Source organism: Anastrepha obliqua, chromosome 2 (genome assembly GCF_027943255.1).
Source record: "Anastrepha obliqua isolate idAnaObli1 chromosome 2, idAnaObli1_1.0, whole genome shotgun sequence".
In the NCBI taxonomy this organism is placed as follows: Eukaryota; Metazoa; Arthropoda; class Insecta; order Diptera; family Tephritidae; genus Anastrepha; species Anastrepha obliqua.
Genome location: NC_072893.1, coordinates 15,519,718 through 15,538,722, shown reverse-complemented (window position 1 = coordinate 15,538,722; position 19,005 = coordinate 15,519,718).

The window sequence follows — 19,005 nt, the reverse complement described above, 5'->3', positions numbered from 1 at the left end:
CGTTGCATAGTTTTGACTACTTTTTGCAATTTTTATTTATTTATTTTTGTACTTTAGTTTTTTCTTTTAAACTATAGTTCATACTACTGCAAAAACCATATACAACAAAATTTCATACTTTGTGCAAAATTTCAAAAATTCAAAAAAAACGATTAAGAAAATTAAAAAAAAAAAATTCATCAAAATTTCAAACCTTTCAATCAAAATTTTTAGAAAATTTAAAAATAAAGTGCGAGTTGAAAGTATATTATTTCAAAAATCGCGTTGATTTTTGGGAGTTTTTTTTTTGCTGGCGGTCTGGTGCATTTTCTCCTTATAAAGAAAATTCGAACATTCGGTATATGGAACAAAATGCATAACAAATTCTAACACAAAAACCACATACAACAATGCTACACTTTGTGCAAAATTCCAAAAATTCCAAAAATTTTCATCAGCATTTCAAACTTTTTAATCAGAATTTTTAGAAAATCAGAAGAATGAGCTATAATCATTTTTGGTATAACAAAGTGGCTCAAGAATCGCTTTGATTTTTGAAAATTGTTTTCTTTCTGCCTGCCTGGTGAATTTTCTCCACATAAAAAACTTAAAAAAATATGGAAAAATATTCATTAACAAAATATCCAAATCAAAAAAAAAAATTATCAAAAATTAACACTAATTTTTAGCCGTTTGAACTGGCGCCTTATCATACTTGAATTAAATACTATCGACTTTAACACTAGAAATACTGAAAGTTAGTATATACCTATATTGCCCAAATGCAGTCAAATTGACTGCATTATGAAAGAATAACTAATGTGAAAAGAAATTTGTTTAAAGTTAATTTTTAATATTTTTTATATTATTTACAGTTATTAGTACATATTAGAAATAAAAAAAAATTTACTTCACTTGGAAAAAATAATTTATTCATTTTTATTTGTACCTTTTATGCAAATTAAGGTGGACATCTTTTTATGTGTACATCTTCCGGAAACATTGTTTTGTTTTTGTGGCAAAGTCGTATTTGACAAGTTTTGCGTTTGTTAGAATGGGTTGCTTTTGATGATGTTGTAGTTGATCTTTTTGGGTCTTCATGTTCTGATGAATTTTTCTGTCTTGCAGCTCTGTATTTAGTGGAAAACTGTTCTGCCAATTGAAACAAGAACTATTTTCGTTGTATTTGTATTCCTGTCGTTTCTTTGTAAAGGATCCAAGCATTTATTGCAGCCAAGTCTAAAATATTGAAAAATATTTGTAGGGGCCATCTACGAGAACTAGATTCTACTATGTATTTTCTGGCCATTTGATCCGTCATAGCAACTCCACATTTTGTGCTGTTATAAGATTGTATAGATTCCATTTTTTTATTACTTTTATCAATTTTCACAAATTTATGCTTAGAACTTAGAACAGCTACTCTTTTATTTAGTTTGCTTTTATATAGTGTAAGAACACAATTCTCTGATTTATATAGCTGAGTGAAAAAACGAGGCATCCTTCCTTTGTTTGGCTGCTTTGGGTAGTTCTCTTTTGTTTGCTCTAATAGTTCCAACTAGAGTTGTTTTTTTTGGCCAATAATTTTGTCGCGAGTGACAAGCTAGTGAAAAAGTTATCGGTCGTGATATTTCTTCCACAGTTTGTATGTGGCCCGACAAGTTTCAGAACAACGTGTTCACTGAGAAGCATTGACGATGGTCGTTGTTCATCTTTCCCCAAATAAGGAAAACCATTTAAAATATACAGTAGATTCTGTTTTTATGCGGTAGATACGTTCCGCAAGAAACAGCATAAAAAAACAGCATAAAAAAAGCTACTATTATAGTTCTATAGTAAAACTATAGATACGTTTCAAAAGTGCTAAGAACCGCATAAATCCGAAATAATTAAATAAAATCGCATGAACAAAATATTGTGTTTTTGAAAATTATACCTTTATTTAAGAAACGTCAGAATCGAAAAATAAATTTACGTCAGAAATAGAATCAGACAATACCCACATGTTGCGCGTTTGTTTAGGATTTGGCGTAAAATCACTTTCGTTACTTGAGGAAATGTACACGTCTGTTCTAGATAGTTATGCAGGCGGTTCCATACTTGTAGGGTTAGCATTTCTGATGTAATCTGTGATGAGTTTTTGCTTAGCTGGTTTAGAATCTTGTTTATATGTACAATTCCCGATAGCTCGACATGCATTTTGTAATTTAAAAAAAAAAACCGCATTATTTCAAAAAAAGCCGCATAAAAACAGAACCTACTGTATTTGCTACTAACATCTGATGCAAGCCCGAATTTCATGCTATATTTGTTGGGTTTATTAGGCATATACTGGGTAAACCTGCACTTGGCTCTTGACGGAAATAATTGCTCGTCAACTGTTATATTTTGCCCTGGTTGATAGCAAGCTTGAATATTTTCAATGAACTTGTCCCATATTTCCGAAACCAAGGCAAATTTATTTGTTTGTAGGCGTCTACTTCTTTCGCTTCTTCTGCCAAACCGAATAAATCGTACGATTTGCTTGAACTTTTCTCGGGCCATAGTTTTTCTAAAAAATTCGGGACCCCACTTTGCTGACCATAAATAACTCAGTTTTAAATTTTTTGCTTCGTAAGCTCCACGAGCATATAAAATCCCAATAAATGCACGTATTTCCGGTAATGATGTTGTCCAATCGTTCCTCGAATTTCGGCGGCCTTCTTCTTCTGTGCACTTTTTTATATGTTTGATAATATAGTTATCTATTATCAACGAGAATGTACTGATAGGATTATCTGCCATAATGCTCCTTTTTACGTAACCTGTTGGGTAACCTTCCAGGAATACCACCTTCGTCAAATTTTGACCATACAGTACCATCGGCAGCTGTTCTGGTCTCCTGAAAGATATTTTCAGTTTCTTCATCAGAGTCTGCACTATTTAGTACCCTACACCTTTTCCTGGGCATATTGATGACACTTTTATTTTCATCATTGGTGATCGAATCTTTATCACTATCTTCAGTGTCAGATGTTTCACTTTGAATATAATCCGCTTCATCTTCAGATGATAGTTCAGAATTTGTTGCATCTGACTCTATATCGGAGCGCTCTTCACTTATGTTCGTTAGCTTTTCCAATAACTCACTTCTATTCGACATTTCTTTCATGAATTTAGGGAACAAAAGAAATAAAGTAAACAATTTCTTAGAACAAGTATCACTGTATAAAGATTCGAATAAGAAGTACTACTTTAGCTTATTGAGCAACTGCAACTTATCAAGTATACTGCCAAATCGACAAATTATCTTGTGGCGGCAACCGAAAAATGCTCTAACGGTAAAATGAAAACTGTTATTTCAGTACAGAGCCCGGACTGGTCATATAAGAAATTTACTTAATTCAATAAGAGTCATTTGATTATTTAAAATTTCCTAACTAGTCAAAATGACTGCTTTTGGGCAATATAGGTATAACACGGAAATGAAGGAGGGGGTGGTAACTACAATTATTAATAAACGCATTTATATGTTGTACAAAAAGTCACAAAATTCTAAGAAATTGTGGCATTATATACGTAAGTGTTTTTCTAATTGAAACTAAAAAGGCAGTCAAAACGACTTCTTTGGGCAATCTAGTGTTAAAGCTGCATATCCAAAAATATTCTAAAGACTCTAAAAGAAAAAAAATTTTGATGTATTGATGAACATTTTTTTGAGTTTTCTTAACGGGTTATATACAGTCGGAAAGCCGAAAAAAGGTGAACTTTAGAGAATTTTTTCTGAGAAAACTTTTAAATTTATTCATCCAAAAATTTTTACATATATTATGTTTTCATTTAACTGTATTTTAAGACTTAGTATTAGTAAAAACATTTATTTGGAATGGAGCTACAGCTGATCTCCGGGAGCTCCTCTCAAATAAGACGTTTTGCGGTGACCACAATATTTCTGAAATGGATCCTCTGAAATTAAAAAACTAAACAGATTTCGCTAAAGTAATTTTAAATCTACTAATCGAAAGAATAAGCAAAATAATTTTTTTTTTTTTTTGACAAAAAGGCGGTTTCTCAAAAAAACCCAAATTTCGGCTTGAAATTGTTTATAAAAAAAAAATATTCAGCGATGAGAAAAAATTTTCGATTAATTACTAAAAAATATATTTAAGAAGCTCGTGTTCAAATTTGAGACAAATCGGGTTTGCCGTTATCGAATAATATTGGTCACCGACTTTAAAAACACCATTTTGAGAAAAATGCGCTGCCGCTTCGGCCTTGTACTTTCAAGCACTCTGAAGCGCCTTTTAAAATTTGCGTGTAACTTCCAAAATATTCGCCGGAACGTTATTAAAGTTTCTGTGTGTATTCTGAAATATATGTGTGTTACATTAGGAAAAAAAAATTGATTGTTTGAAAATTCTAGCCGTATAACCTATAACCCCTTAAAAAAAATTCTTTCCTAGAATATTTCCATTTTGTATCATCATTTTAAGTTCTCAAGTTAAAAAAAAAAAATCTGATACAAAATCTGAAACTTTGAGTTATATGGCTTTTGCTGTAGTATGAACCGTATTTTTATATAAAAAAATCATTAATTATATAAAAAATAAATAATCACCAACATGCGATATGCAGCGCTACTATTATCGTGAACGCTTGTGTATACTCCACGCGCTGGGCGTACGCCCCTTAAACTTTCACAAACATTCAGCCGCCAACCAACAAACCAGCCAACCGAACTCAGCATTCTTTACTCACCTTCATTCACTCCGTTCCTTGTACTTGATGCCTTGCGTTAATGAGCGTCGGATTTTGGTTTATTAATGAGTGCCAAGCTTAAAGGCGCAAGCAACAACAATAGCAATAACAAAAACAAAAACCAAAACTTACCGTAATAATCATAAAAATAATAATAACAATAATGCTTTCACGCTGCTCATTACAACAAATACTCGTAGTCAGCACAACAATCGCCGCGTACTGGAGGCGAATAAAGAGTGCAGGAATATATTTAGTATGGAATAATTGCAAAATATGAGTAGCATTGCGGATTAAGTCTTGTGTACTACGGATTGCGGTTTGCGGGTGCAAGAAATCGCATGGCGTCCTTGAGAAAAATATTAGGCGAATATCCGCCGTGACACACTTACAAGAACGGCAAATTTCGCAGTCCCCAATTCATCACAGCAGGTGGTGGGATAATGAATTAATGTTAATATTAAAGGCTTCTCTCAAGGCTGCTCACGTGCACAGGTGTATGGAAAATGGGTTAATTATTCATTAGGTGGTTTGAGTAGCAGACGATATTTGTGTCAGTGGAAATGACTGCGCTGCTGTTAATGGAAGTAATCAAGTAAAGTACGGCTTGATTTAATTAGATACGTAAAAAGTGCTGAGCATTTCTTCGCTTTAATTTAATTGTATTTTAAACTAGCCACGTCCACTGGCTTAGCTTGCATATAAGGTTACACATGAGACTCCAACAGCGAGCATAGAGAAGCTCCATTTACTTAGTAATTTTTCCCAAAAACAGCGGCATTTTGATGAAGGTTCTCTACGTACTAACTAATACTAGACCCCTGGCTCCTCATTTGAACCACGGAATACTAACTTATTGCATTGCTTTTTATAATAACAATCCAACAACTTTTTAATTTTTTCGAAAAAGTGAACAGATTTCTTGTTACTAAAGTGTTTTTGTTTGCGGTCATTAAAAGCATTACATTCTTCCATTGCTATAACCATAAACTAAATGATTCTGCTTGATCAATGTGTTAATTCAATTTTGTTTTCAAGCCTAGTTTGGTTGAAAAAGTTCTTTCGATGCATTTCTGGCTCAAAATTCTGGCGCCACAATTGTCGCTGTCGGTATAACTACAGTAACAGCCTGTTTCCTTCAAACATTGAATTGGGTGCGCATTAACAGGTAAATAGTAGTTTTGAGACTGTGGATTTATTTTTGATGTTATTGCTGACTTCTTTAATTGCGTTTAAAAAAAATTAGCAATCAACGGCATGATTCGCTGGCTCGGCTTATACCATTGGCGGTTTATTTTTATTTTTTGCTTTGCTTTTTATTTTTTTTGTTTTGTTTTTCCTTGTTCACTCCACTCGGGAGTATAAGGCCTCGACAAGACTAACTCTTGCGTTGGCCTCGTTAATCTATTTTGCTTTCTGGCGGTTTATTCCTAATGGAATTTAAAAAATCTTGGTTTTTGGACCATTTATTGAAATCTGACTAACACCTTAAACCTCTCACTGAATATATTTTTTAAATGCTTTAATTTATATACTTTTTTAAATAATATATTTTTGTTATAATTTTTTCAGGTGGCAACACTGAAAATATTTTTAAGTGTTTTCGAACACCTTTATCTCGTACTTATATTTTAGTGTTGAAATTAATCGTTTCGTAGGTTATGTCGGTAAAATTATGTGGCAACACTGATAATATATATATTTTTTTTATTAAATAACTTACATCATAATTCAAGTGAAATGTGTTGTTTGTACAACTTAATATGTTTTGCAATAAAATTCAGGTGGCAACACTATCAAACTTTTTTTTTCACATATTAAAAAAAAAATATCTGCCGATTTTTTAATTTTTGTGTTTTGACCAACTATTTAAATATGTATAGCGACTTAAACATCTATCAATATACCTACAACATATATTTTTTTAATTGTTTTATTGTTTACATATTTTGGATTAAATTAAATTTCATCAAATAATATGTGTTTGTTATCGATTTTTCCGGTGGCAACACTGGTAAAAATATTTTTCTGTGGGTTTGAACACCTTACACTCATATTTTAGTATTGATTGAAATATTTCATAGGTAAGTTTCAAATTTTTGCAGGAAAAATTATGTGGCACCACTGGATATTTTATTTTTTATTAAAGCACTTAACGTTCGATATTTATACCTTATATAATAATTGAAGTGAAATTTGTTGTTGATATGTGATAATATTTTTTGCAATAAAATTCAGGTGGCAACGCTATGAAAAAAAAATGTTTTTTTATGATTGAAAAGACAAAATATTTGCTTTAATGACCTGAGATACTTACAACTATTTATTTTTTTAATTTTTGTGTTTTGTCCAACCGTTCAATTTTTTATAACAGGTTAAACGTCTCACTTTACATATTTTTTCACAAATAAAGTTTTTTCCTATACATTTTTTTAATTGTTTGTATTTTATATACATTTTTTTAAATAACATATTTTTGTAATCGATTTGCCAGGTGGCAACACTAGCTTAAAATATTTTTAAGTGTTTTTAAACACCATTCATCTGCTACTTATATTTTAGTATTGAAATGAAATATTTTATAAATTACTGCTCTCGCAATAAAAATTATGTGGCAACACTGGATACACTTTTTTATATTAAAACACCTTACATTTGCTATTTATATTTTATAATTCAGATGTAATTTGTCATGAGTTGATATTTTTGCAGTAAAATTCAGGTGGCAACACTATGAAAAATAAATTGTTTGAGCATATTTTTATTTTTAAATAGTTGTCTTGATATCCTGGAATACAATGTTACCTATTTGTATTTTTTAATAAATTACTTTTTTTAATATAAATAGGTGGCAACCCTAGTGAATAATACGTTTCAGTTTTTTAAACACCTTCCTTATGATACTCATATATTTTTAGTGAAATGAAATGTTTCATAAGCTAATCCTTTTGCAATAAAAATTATGTGGCAACACTCGATACACTTTTTTTATGAAAACACCTTACATTTGATATTTATATTTTATAATTCAAGTGAAATTTGTGATGAGCTGATATTTTTGAATAAAATTCAGGTGGCAACGCTATCAAAATAAATTTTTTGGAGTATACTTTTTTAAAAAATATTTGTATTGCAATACTTATATCTCTTTTTTAATACAAACAGGTAACACGTTGCTAAAGTGAGAGTGAACTAGCTAGACTTTCAAACGGGCTAAACAAATTTCAAATTCAGAAAGTAGTTTTTCCGTGATGCAGTTTCGGAGAAATTCTGCAGGCTTTTATATAAGTATACTGATTTCCGTTATAACGGGGCACTGCCCAAATAATAGCCAGACACGTCCAGAGGATGGGCGTGCTGATATATAACTTCTGCAATTGCTGTATAACTGAGGAAAAGGAAGAGACCATCTTGCATTGGGACATTGTCCTGTTCTATCTAGACGAAAAGATTCATGACTTTGAAATTGAACTTTGAATAGGTCGAGCCAAGGAACACCAAGAGATTTGGTGGCTCCTAAAACACTCAAGCTAAAAAGCCCATTGTATTTAGAGCTCTGAAAAGACGGTAGATAGTCTAGGAGGTAAGGAAAAGGAAAACGTCTTTCCTTACAAGTTTTAGAAGAAAGTTCGACAGATTTCTGTTCGGGCTTGTCGCAGAACACTTTGCAGTTCTGCAGCGTACTAGACCGCGTCATCGCTCTTTATGTAAATTGTATACTTAATCGCTGATCCAATTCATGATTCCTGCGGAACTGGTTCCGGCGCTTGTGGGGGAACCGCTGATTCACGAGTGTCGTGGAACCCATATAAGTTCAAGCCTGTTCTGTCTTGCGACAAAATTCTTGAACAATCTTTGAGGTTTGCTTTGCGTTCTCCAGGGCCTTCAGAGCAGCCTGACTGTCACTGAAAACTCCAATTTGTTTCGCGCTCCATCTCCTCTCGATTATCCATTCGGCTACTTTCAGGTGGGAAAAAATTTCCATTTGGAAAACAGTTGCCATTTCCCCCATAGCATGGTGATACTTATTACTATCGTTTAAGTACCATCTGGCTCCAGACCCTATTTCATTCTTGAACCGATCGGTAAAGAAAAAATCCGTCAAACCTCCCTGAATGCATTCTGGATTGCTTCATTACTCACGCAATGGAAATCTGACATCAAATTTCCTTCCAAATGAAACTATGGATATCAGGTCATGACTTTAGGCAGACAACTTTTTAATTAGTGGGAAACTCTCAGTACTGTGCAAATGAGGGTTCCTCCAAAATTTTTGAAAACTTGATACTGGTTTTAGGAGAGATAAGTACAAGATTCCCTCTCGGCATCGTGATAGGCTATGGGCAGGGTTGGGCACAGTGCACTAAATAATTAAAACAATAAGCGTATAACTGAACAACTGAAGATATAGTGATAATGAAGCTCTTATTTCAACCAGCACTAAAAACTGTTCGAGAGTCTCGAACCACTGTCTGGCTTATACGTCAACAACCTAATACAGACTGGATATAGTCATGCTGTAAATAACCGTTAAAGAAGTTGGTAACGAGGATGTGGCAACAAAATGGTGCGGAAGCGCTAGTGGGATTCTGGATGAATCACCACTTCAACCAACCAACCAACCAAGCACTAAAAATTAGTTGTAGTGCAATTTAGTGGAAGTGCAAAATGCTCAACTCTGGCTATGAGCCTGAGTGTGTCTGCCACATCCTAACCTAATCCATATTTAGATGTAGATATGTAAATCCATATCCATTTGCATTCGATCGAAAACTTGCTCAATTTTCATATTTTAATCTTTCATTCAATTTAAATTCAAAAATATTCACGGCTGCCAAGCTGTCTATCTTCTTCTACGGACAACTGTCTCAACCCGAAACGCCTGTCATTGGTTGAGATGGTTGAAGTGCACAGCTATAGATGCAGAGCAAATCGGTACATGGAAGAAGAAATAACAAAAGAGTCAACGCAACTTTTGCTTCAGATATCTGCAACTTAGATGATTTGAACTGACTTTGTTTGACTTGACTTACTTTCGCTGCTGCCACTTCGTTTTATTTTTTCTTTTACTTTTTATTTTGATGGCACTTTAATTACGCGTCGATTAAATGACACGGGACGATTAATTAAAAGCGTGATATGCGCCACTTCTTATCACATACACACACACAATCACGCACACACATAGCCACTGCAAAATACTCACACTCACTTTCTTTTTAAATACTTTTTAAGGATGCCGAGGGAAAAATATTTTTAAAGGGCTCATTAAGAAAAAGAAAAGAAGCCATTGAGCGAACTAGCAGGGAAATTAAAAGAAAAGGCATTCCGCTAGTCCTCATACACAAAGGTTTAGCGAAGCAATTAATGCGCTAAAGATGTAAGTTCAGCTATGCGGGGTTGCTGGGAGCGGCAGCGGTGCCGCGCGCTTAAGTTGCATATTCCCATTGGAATTTCTGGGTAGTAGATAAATTTCCTTGTAAGTACTGCTCTGCACCACTCACGCCCCACTTGATTTGCTTAGCATTAATAGTAGTGTTAAACCTCTTTTTTTCGTGGCATTTTTGCAATTTTCCTCCTTTTCCCTGCGTTATCCTGCTGCCCTCCACCCATTCGTTGTTTGTGCTGCTTCACGCTAATGAATCGTATAATTTCGCGTTATTAGAATTGACATGACATGCTGAAATTGCTGCAATGACAGCTGCTTTAGCTGTTGTAGCTGCTTCTCCTGCAACTTTTTCTTATTCGCGCGCGCTTAACGCACACCGCCTCACACCAATGCCAACGCCTATAAGCAGACTAAGCGCCGTTTAATTTGAGTTAAGTGGGCGGCATTTTCGGTGCGCGTGTCGTTGTTTGTGGCTTTGATGGCGTTTTGCTGGTAGCAGGTGGCATATAATTGCCACCCCCATCATCACTTCAGCAGCGTATCCGCTCCACGTTTTAGTTCTTCGTAGCAGTAAAACGCTTGCTTATCTTTGGCCGCTCCCGCTTCTTTTTCAATTGCCCCACCATTTGGTTGTCTTAGCATCAGCTTCACTATAGCCATATAGTCATCATCGTATTTGTTGTTGTAGTCGTTGTCGTGGTTTTAATTACTTTCCTACTGATATTTAGCAATGCCACTACTTCTACAAGCACCTACATCTACTGCTATTAAAGTAGTATAGGTAGCTTTTGAAGAGCGCGCGCGGGGCGTTTACTGCGACAAGTAATTTAGCTGCCATTTGGCTTTACTTTGTTTGTTTAAGCTTTTTTAATTAAATTCTATTTGGTGAGTTATGCTTTTGCCAGTCGCACATTTTGATTGTCGTTGTCGCTTAACTCAATCAAGTTGCGACGAAATGCTATGGGAGGGAGGCGTAGAATATCAGCTGACGAAGTGCTTGAGGTGTGTCTCAACATTTTCATCAAATTAATTACTTTTCCTAGCTCAAAATTAAGCGCACTTACATTGTTTACAAAATTTGAAATTTCTCTGAATATTTCGAAACAAAAAATGAGAAGAAAGTACTGAGACACTTAAATTTTGAGAGTCAGTGGGTCAAACCGTTCTTTAGAAGATTTACTTAGCTCCATCTAAACCAACCACAAAAAATCTAATTTTTAAACCTTCTATTAAATTAAAAAAACTCAAATAATAATGTTGGACAATTGCAATAACAAAGCTTGAAATAATTTATTTATTAATTTTAATTTTATTAATTTTTAATTTCATTACATTTATTAATGGCTTTTAGAGTATGAAAAAATAATACAAACGGAAGAAGTAAGACTCTACGTCGCAAATCGACAATTGCACTGTGCATCAATTACGCCAGAGAGATTGGTATAACTTCCGCTTCACTTCACCAAAATGTACTGTTTCCCCCATGGTTGATGAAAGAGCCTAATTTTATATTAAACCTAGCGAAATATGGTAAAAACCACACCAATGCTACTGTTTACCAACGTCTTTTTACAGAAGTCACAACTCCTCTACTTCCCGAATGGAGCTTAATTTTCACTGCTGGGTCAAAAACTGACACTAACACCTCGTTTGCAGTTGTCAACTCGAAAGGAGAAACAATCACGGCCGGCATTCTCCCTAGCTATGCCTCCGTTTATACAGCCGAAGCTGCAGCGATCCTTCATGGTATTACCTTCGCTGAAAACTCTTTATTGAAAGCACGGATAGCAAATCAGTCATTTACTCGATAATGAACACAATGAACAAGACGCATATCAGACTCCTGTATCCGGAGCAAATTATTAAAAATAGCGACCGCATAAAACTTAGGTGGATTCCAGGCCATGCAGGCATATAAGGGAACAATCTAGCGGACGAGCGAGCTAAACTCGCTGGGAAAGAACCACCAATAACTTTCGACTATATTTCGAAAAGAGACGTATACAAATTTATACATCAGAGGCACTATAATACAAAAATGGCCAATTGGGGATCCTCTTCCCATCATTATATCCTAAATAATCCAAACAGGATAAAACCAAACTACCCACTAAATTGCCGTTGCAACGATATCAAATCATTTGTCCGCCTTCGTCTAGGGCACACAATCGTCACACACTCATACGTTTTCAATGGTTCCAGCCTTCCAGCCTTCCATGCTGCCAACACTGTCACACACCATCCTTAACGGTCTGCCACCTACTCGACGACTGCCCACATTTTGAACAAATCAGGAAAAGTATCTTCCGAAATCAAAGACCTTCTACACTGTTAAGAACTACTTCCTCAGAAAATATATCAAAAATGTCAGAATTTCTAATTAAATCAGGATTGAAGAAATTGATTTGATGTTTGCTCCTCTAACATAGTTACTATATTTTTACCATAGTCCTAATTAATTAAGTTTTCTAGTCTTCTTTTACATATAAGACCTTTAAGGTAGTAGTCTGGTAACTTATACGTTTTTTGAGGCCATGTTTGGGACATTTTTTGGAAGGGAAAATAAAGTTCAATCGGTTTGATTTTCTGATATGTTATTAAACGTATCAGAAGGTGTACAAACATTTTTTTTTTTTAATGTTTTGATACTATTTTTGTACACTGCAGCAAGCGGCAAAAAAAAGAGGTACAGTGGCTGGCCGGCGTGATTACGTCACTTGTGGTCATCTGAAACAGGAAAAACAAATTGCTTATTAATCAGTGTGCCTGTCGTTCTGGCGGGTAGTAAGATCAAATGATTTTGATAAAAAAATAACAAAATGGCGGACTTCGTAAGAAAATTGCCTTTTTTTAAAGTGGAAATCGGACTAAAAAATGGAAAGTTAGGGACGAAACAAATTAAATCTACTACCCGCCAGAACTATTGATGTGTAGGAAAATATATCTAAATTTCAACTCAATCCGTTAGATAGAAAATTTGTTTTCACGACGGCCATCCGGAAAAACGTTGTTTTGAGAAAAACGCGTTTAAAGTTTTAGCGGCTTAGCGCGCGCAAGTACGAGCCGCTCTCATGTATGTGCTATAATTTCGTCAATATTTCGAATTTCGGTCTAAAATTTGTACAGTAAATTACCAATATATCGCACTTTCAAAATATGTAAAAAACCGAAATTCGAAATTTTCAAAATAAGTTACCAGACTACTACCTTAAGCTAACTATCTGTTACTTCTACATCAGCGAGCGGAAGGTCCTGGCAGCCAGTGCTCCTTTTTCACGTCTAAGAATAATTGTATTATTATTCCACTTCTGTAAATAAATAAATAAATAAAAAAATACAAACGGAATTACAGAAATATATTACCTCCCATGGCATCCGAATCTACATATCGAAAGGACTCGTTTTTTTCCTAATCAAACGCTACCAGCCCAGTAAATTGGGTTTTGTTAGGTTGAACTGGTTGATGTAGTCACGCATAGACGGGTGAGGTTCATAGTAATACCAGATGGAACCGGTCTATGCATGACTACAAGTCTAGTTAGTACTGGTTTAACCTAACCTAATCTATTTTTCGGTGAAAATTGTAAGAACAGGAAATGAAAGATGTCGAACGAATCCAACCTGTCGAATCTACCTACAATGTGGCCGACTCTCAATGTTAAACGCACAAAATCTCTGCTGAGTCAAAATAAGCATATTCTTAGCCCACTGATTTCCGTTATAACGGGGCACTAGCTAATAGACAAACATGCCTAGTGGAGGGGCATGTAAATGCATGACTTCTGCAGTAGCTGCCTAAATGAGGAAAATATAGAGAAGATTAGAGAGTTCACTGTCCTGCTCTGTCCAGACTTACATTCATCACTTGAGGCATACAGTTTTTTAATGAGTTGGAAGATCTCAGTACTGTGGAAAAGAGGGATCTTCTAAAATTTGTTTAAAAGTTTACACTGGTTTTAGGAGAGATAAGTACAAGTTCTCCACATGGTATTACCAAGGGGTATCAACTTAAGTGTGTCCTGTAGTGGACAGACGCTGCATCCTAACCTAACCTCACCTAAATAAACTTTTTGGATTTTTTGAGGAACTATACTCTATACGGCGCCAGCCGTAGCCGAATGGGTTAGTGCGTGACTACCAGTCGGATGTCAGAGAGATCGTTGGTTCGAATCTCGGTGAAACATCAAAATTAAGAAAAAGTTTTTTCTAATAGCGGTCGCCCCCCGGCAGGCAATAACAAGGCTCCGAGTGTATTTCTGCCATGAAAAAGCCCCTCATAAAAAATATCTGCCGTTCGGAGTCGGCTTGAAACTGAAAGGTTCCTCCATTTGTGGAACAACATCAAGACGCACACCGCAAATAGGAGGAGGAGCTCGGCCAAATATCCAGAAAGGGTGTACGCGCCAATTATACCTATATATATATATATAATCAATTTTGAGATTTTTTACTCTGCATGCATTTAAAAAGTTAATGAAAAATTTATTTTTCTCTTCACTGAGTTGCTAATAAAAATTGGATACTCAGAGTAAACACAATTAGATATGTGAAGAAGACAGTTTTAGGTTGTGATACCGCAGTGTTCGATTATTGCAATCTGGCCATCAATGTTAGTTAACCAATGCATGCACTTATATACATTAAGGTGTCTCATCAAAACAAGTTGTGGTTTTCCTATGATAGTTTTTCATATTATTCTTATTTCTCTTCTTTCTTATTTTTCAAGAAAAGTTAAAACGGATAGTGCTCTATTTCTTCGTATGGTATTTCGAAAAGCCTTTGGCCCCAGTATAATAGAAGTAGAACCCAGAATGTCCGCCACTCAATTTCAAAATTCGTAGCTGTGGTCAATACGCGTTCGGCATACACGCAGAAAAGCTAAGTTTACCATTCAGTCCCCAAGCAGAAGACTGTTGAACACTTTCTCTGTAATGACCGGGTTTGGCAGCCATACGATTAATCATTGGATGCTTCTTTCTTCGGCAGTCTTGGGCAGTATTCTAACCTAAATCCCGCCAATCTTCTCCGTTTGTTTTTATTAGCACCTGAGATGATTGAATAAATTAAGATTTAAAGGTCTGTATAAAAATGTTTAAGAATTTTTTAATCGGAAATAGAGAAATGAGATTCTGGAGAGTACCTTCAATTTAATCCAACTCACGTAAGCCTCAAATTTTACCAAAATATTTTGGCAGAAGTCTTAACATATGATACATTTCATAATTACGCTGGAAAAACAAGAAAAACAAACTGTATGGCGTATGTGACTTTCCTCCAGTTGCAGTTGGCCGAAATGCCTCAACCCTCTCCGCGCTATTGCATCACATTCAAAGTCAAGGTGCATTGGAGTCCCTGGAATTGGTCGTTAAAACGACAAGAATCAGTTAAGCATATCCCGATCATGTGCAGATGACTGCGCATTCTGCAGTGGCCTGCGATAATGCCCGTAAGCATTCTCAGTTTATCCCAAGGGAGGTTCATGATTTTGCTAATCTTTTTTTGATTGTACCCTCCCAATATGGGCTTCGCCTGGCATAGCCTCATAGTTTGGTGCCAGCAAACTAACTTAGCCCTTCCTTTCACTCCTAAGCTTCTCCTTGATGGTGTGTTATCCTATCATGTGTTGGCAAGGGAGAGCTTGGGTCCTATTAATGGCGAGGTCGCAGCCTCTCTCGCCAATGTTATATACCAGTTATATACCTGTATCCTGGTAATCAAATTTGTGGAAGCGATTGTAAGTTTCTAGTAGATTCAGTTTCTCGATACATTCAAGAACCAGTGAGAACTTATTCTCACTGGATGACGGAGCTTTGAGTGCCGCCTGACTCTCGTTCAGAATAGTAATTCGTTCATTCTGGAAATTTCTGTCAATGTTTATATGCAGGACTTGCGGGTAAAAGTTATTGTAAGTCATGCAACTTTTAGCTCAAACTGTTTACTGCCGTTTTGGTAATCTTTTGGAAAAAGTTTCACAATTCCCAAACATAGCCACAGTTTGTGTTTACGCTTAACACCTCTTTTCCTTCTCGTTGTCCTTCTGCTTCACACTTCTTCGCCTGTACTTAACACGCTCTAATATGCATAACTTGCAGCAAGCATCACACACCTATACACACATACACATCTGTAAATGCATTACAAATCGACCGACAACAAGTTGACCCATGGGAGCAAAACCTAGTAACTTAAGCAATAATAACAACACCGTTAAAAGTTGTTCGAATAACAAATTTAACACAGACGAAAAAAAGTCGGCCAACATCATCGTCGAAATGTACTTTGGAAAAAGTGCTGACACGCACAAATCGCATAGATCGACGAGACGATAGACGATATGTTGCGGCAATTGCTGGCGGAGGTAATGTTGAGTGCCAAAAAAATACAGCTAAAGCGCTTGCAGCGAAACTTCTAACTGCCAAAGAAAGGTGAATCAACATAGTAAAAAAAAAAGCAAAAATATAGAGAAAATAACAATACAAATATGTACAGCGCGAGAAAAAAATATAGAACCTCAGCATACATTTTGGCAAGTTGTAAATATTCATTTTTTTTATTTAAATTTATTTTTTATAGAAATGTAATTCATTTCACATATTAATATAAATTTTGCACTTTGCACAGCATGTATAAAAAATTTTACAAATTTTCATTGAAATTAAAAAAAAATTTTGTATCAGAATTTAAAAAAATAATTTGGGTACTTAGTTTTATAGCTCATTTAGTTTTAGTCTCATGAGGTGCAAATGTAAAGTTGCTAGAAAATCTCGTTGATTTTTTATAATTTTTTTCCTTCACAGTTTTGCGTATTTTCTCCAAATACCGAGTCCAAAAAACACCGTTGGGGGGAAAAACTATTAAAAATCAATGGGAACTTCGATCCACTTTAAACTTACATTTTATTATACTAAAATAAATGGGCTATAAAACTGCATACCAGAACTTTTTTTCGAAATTGTGGTTAACTTAACTTAAACTTAGAAATGTTGATGGAAATTTGTTTAATTTTTAAAATTTGAAAAAAAGGTTAAAAAACCTATTATATCAGGTCAGTCCATAAGTTCGTGCGTTTTTTAAAGGTGGTTTTAAAATTAATAAAAAAGATGTTTAATCAATAATATATTTCCTTCATTATTAACAATGTCTTCCCAACATTTAGGCAAGTTTTTAATTCCCTGCTCAAAAAATTGTTTGTCCTTGGAACCAAAATACTCCTCGATATCCCTTTTTATAGCTTCTTTTGCGGAGTAGTTCTTGTTACTCATATGGGAGTGAAGTCCACGGAAAAGGTGATAGTCACAAGGTGCAATATCCGGAGACTATAGTGGATGCGGCATTAGCTCCCATCCCAGCTCGTTCAGCTTGCCTAATGTTTGCCCTGCGGTATGAGGTCGTGTGTTGTCATGGTGAAAGAAAACTTTGCGTCTATTCACTAAAGACAGTCGATTTTTTTTAAGTGCCTCATTCAGGTTTGATAGCTGATGGGAATAATAATTAGCAGTTATCGTCTGGTTAGGTTCCAGAAGTTCATAATAAACAATACCGGCGTTATCCCACCAAATAGACAGGAGAATCTTCTTGGGGTGAAGGTCATCTCTAGGTGTCGGTTCTGGTGTCTCATATTTTTCTAACCATTGGCGTTTGCGAACAGAATATTGCAAAGGATCCATTTTTCATCACCAGTAACGATACAATTCAAAAAACTTTCATTTTAAGCCGTTGCAGCAGCTGAGAACACACATTCACTCTCTGCTGAAGGTTGGCGACGGAAAGTCTATGCGGAACCCATTTTTCCAGCGTTGAAACCTTTCTCAACTAAACCAGATGCCCGCGGACTGTTCCATGTGATGAATTTAACCTCTAAGCTATCATATCGACTATCGAATTTGGCTCAGCTTCCACGAGTTCGAGCAAGGCGTCGGAGTTAGAGACTTCAGGACGACCAGCGCGCGGGGCATCCTCCACGTCGGAGTTACCACTTCGGAGTTTTGAAAACCACTTTTGCGCAGTCCTTGCACTCACGGTATCCTCTCCGTGAACAATGTTTATTTCTGCAGCAGCAGTTGTTGCATTTTTACCAATTTTATAAAAAAAATACAAAATATGCTTCTTATACGTGTTCGAAGACTCCATTTTTTTTTTAACATCATGTTCTTCTATCCGCGATTAAAATCACTTGTTGAATGCAAATCCACAATATTTATATCAAAGAAAATATAAATAAAAAATAAAAATAAATAATTGGCGCGTACACTTCTCTTAGGTATTTGGCCGAGCTCCTCCTCCTATTTGTGGTGTGCGTCTTGATGTTGTTCCACAAATGGAGGGACCTACAGTTTCAAGCCGACTCCGAACGGCAGATATTTTTATGAGGAACTTTTTCATGGCAGAAATACACTCGGAGGTGTGCCATTGCTTGCCGAGGGGCGACCGCTATTAGAAAAATGTTTTTATTAATTTTGCTTTCACCGAGATTCGAACCAACGACCTCTCTGTGAATTCCGAATGGTAATCACGCACCGACGCATTCGGCTACGGCGGCCGGCTTTTTTAAGAAAATATAAATGGTTCCGTTATATTCCGCGAATAATTTTTGTAAACAAAAATCGGACAAAAGTGAAATTATGGGTAAAATACGCACGAACTCATGGAGTGACCTAATATTTACAGCTATTGATGGTGAAGGGGTAAATATTCAAGGAGGAAAAGAGAGAAGTAACAGAAGGAAAAAGATAGGGGAGTATAGAGGAATGCAGGTAGCTGGACCTGTGAGAATTTTCCAATTGATTAATCTGAAAATATCCTCCAGTTTGAGAGAAAGAACTTTAGTCGTTCTCATGTCTTCGGAACCCAAAATTCGCAGCCTGGCTCTAGCAAATGCAGAACGCTCACAGAGAAAATGC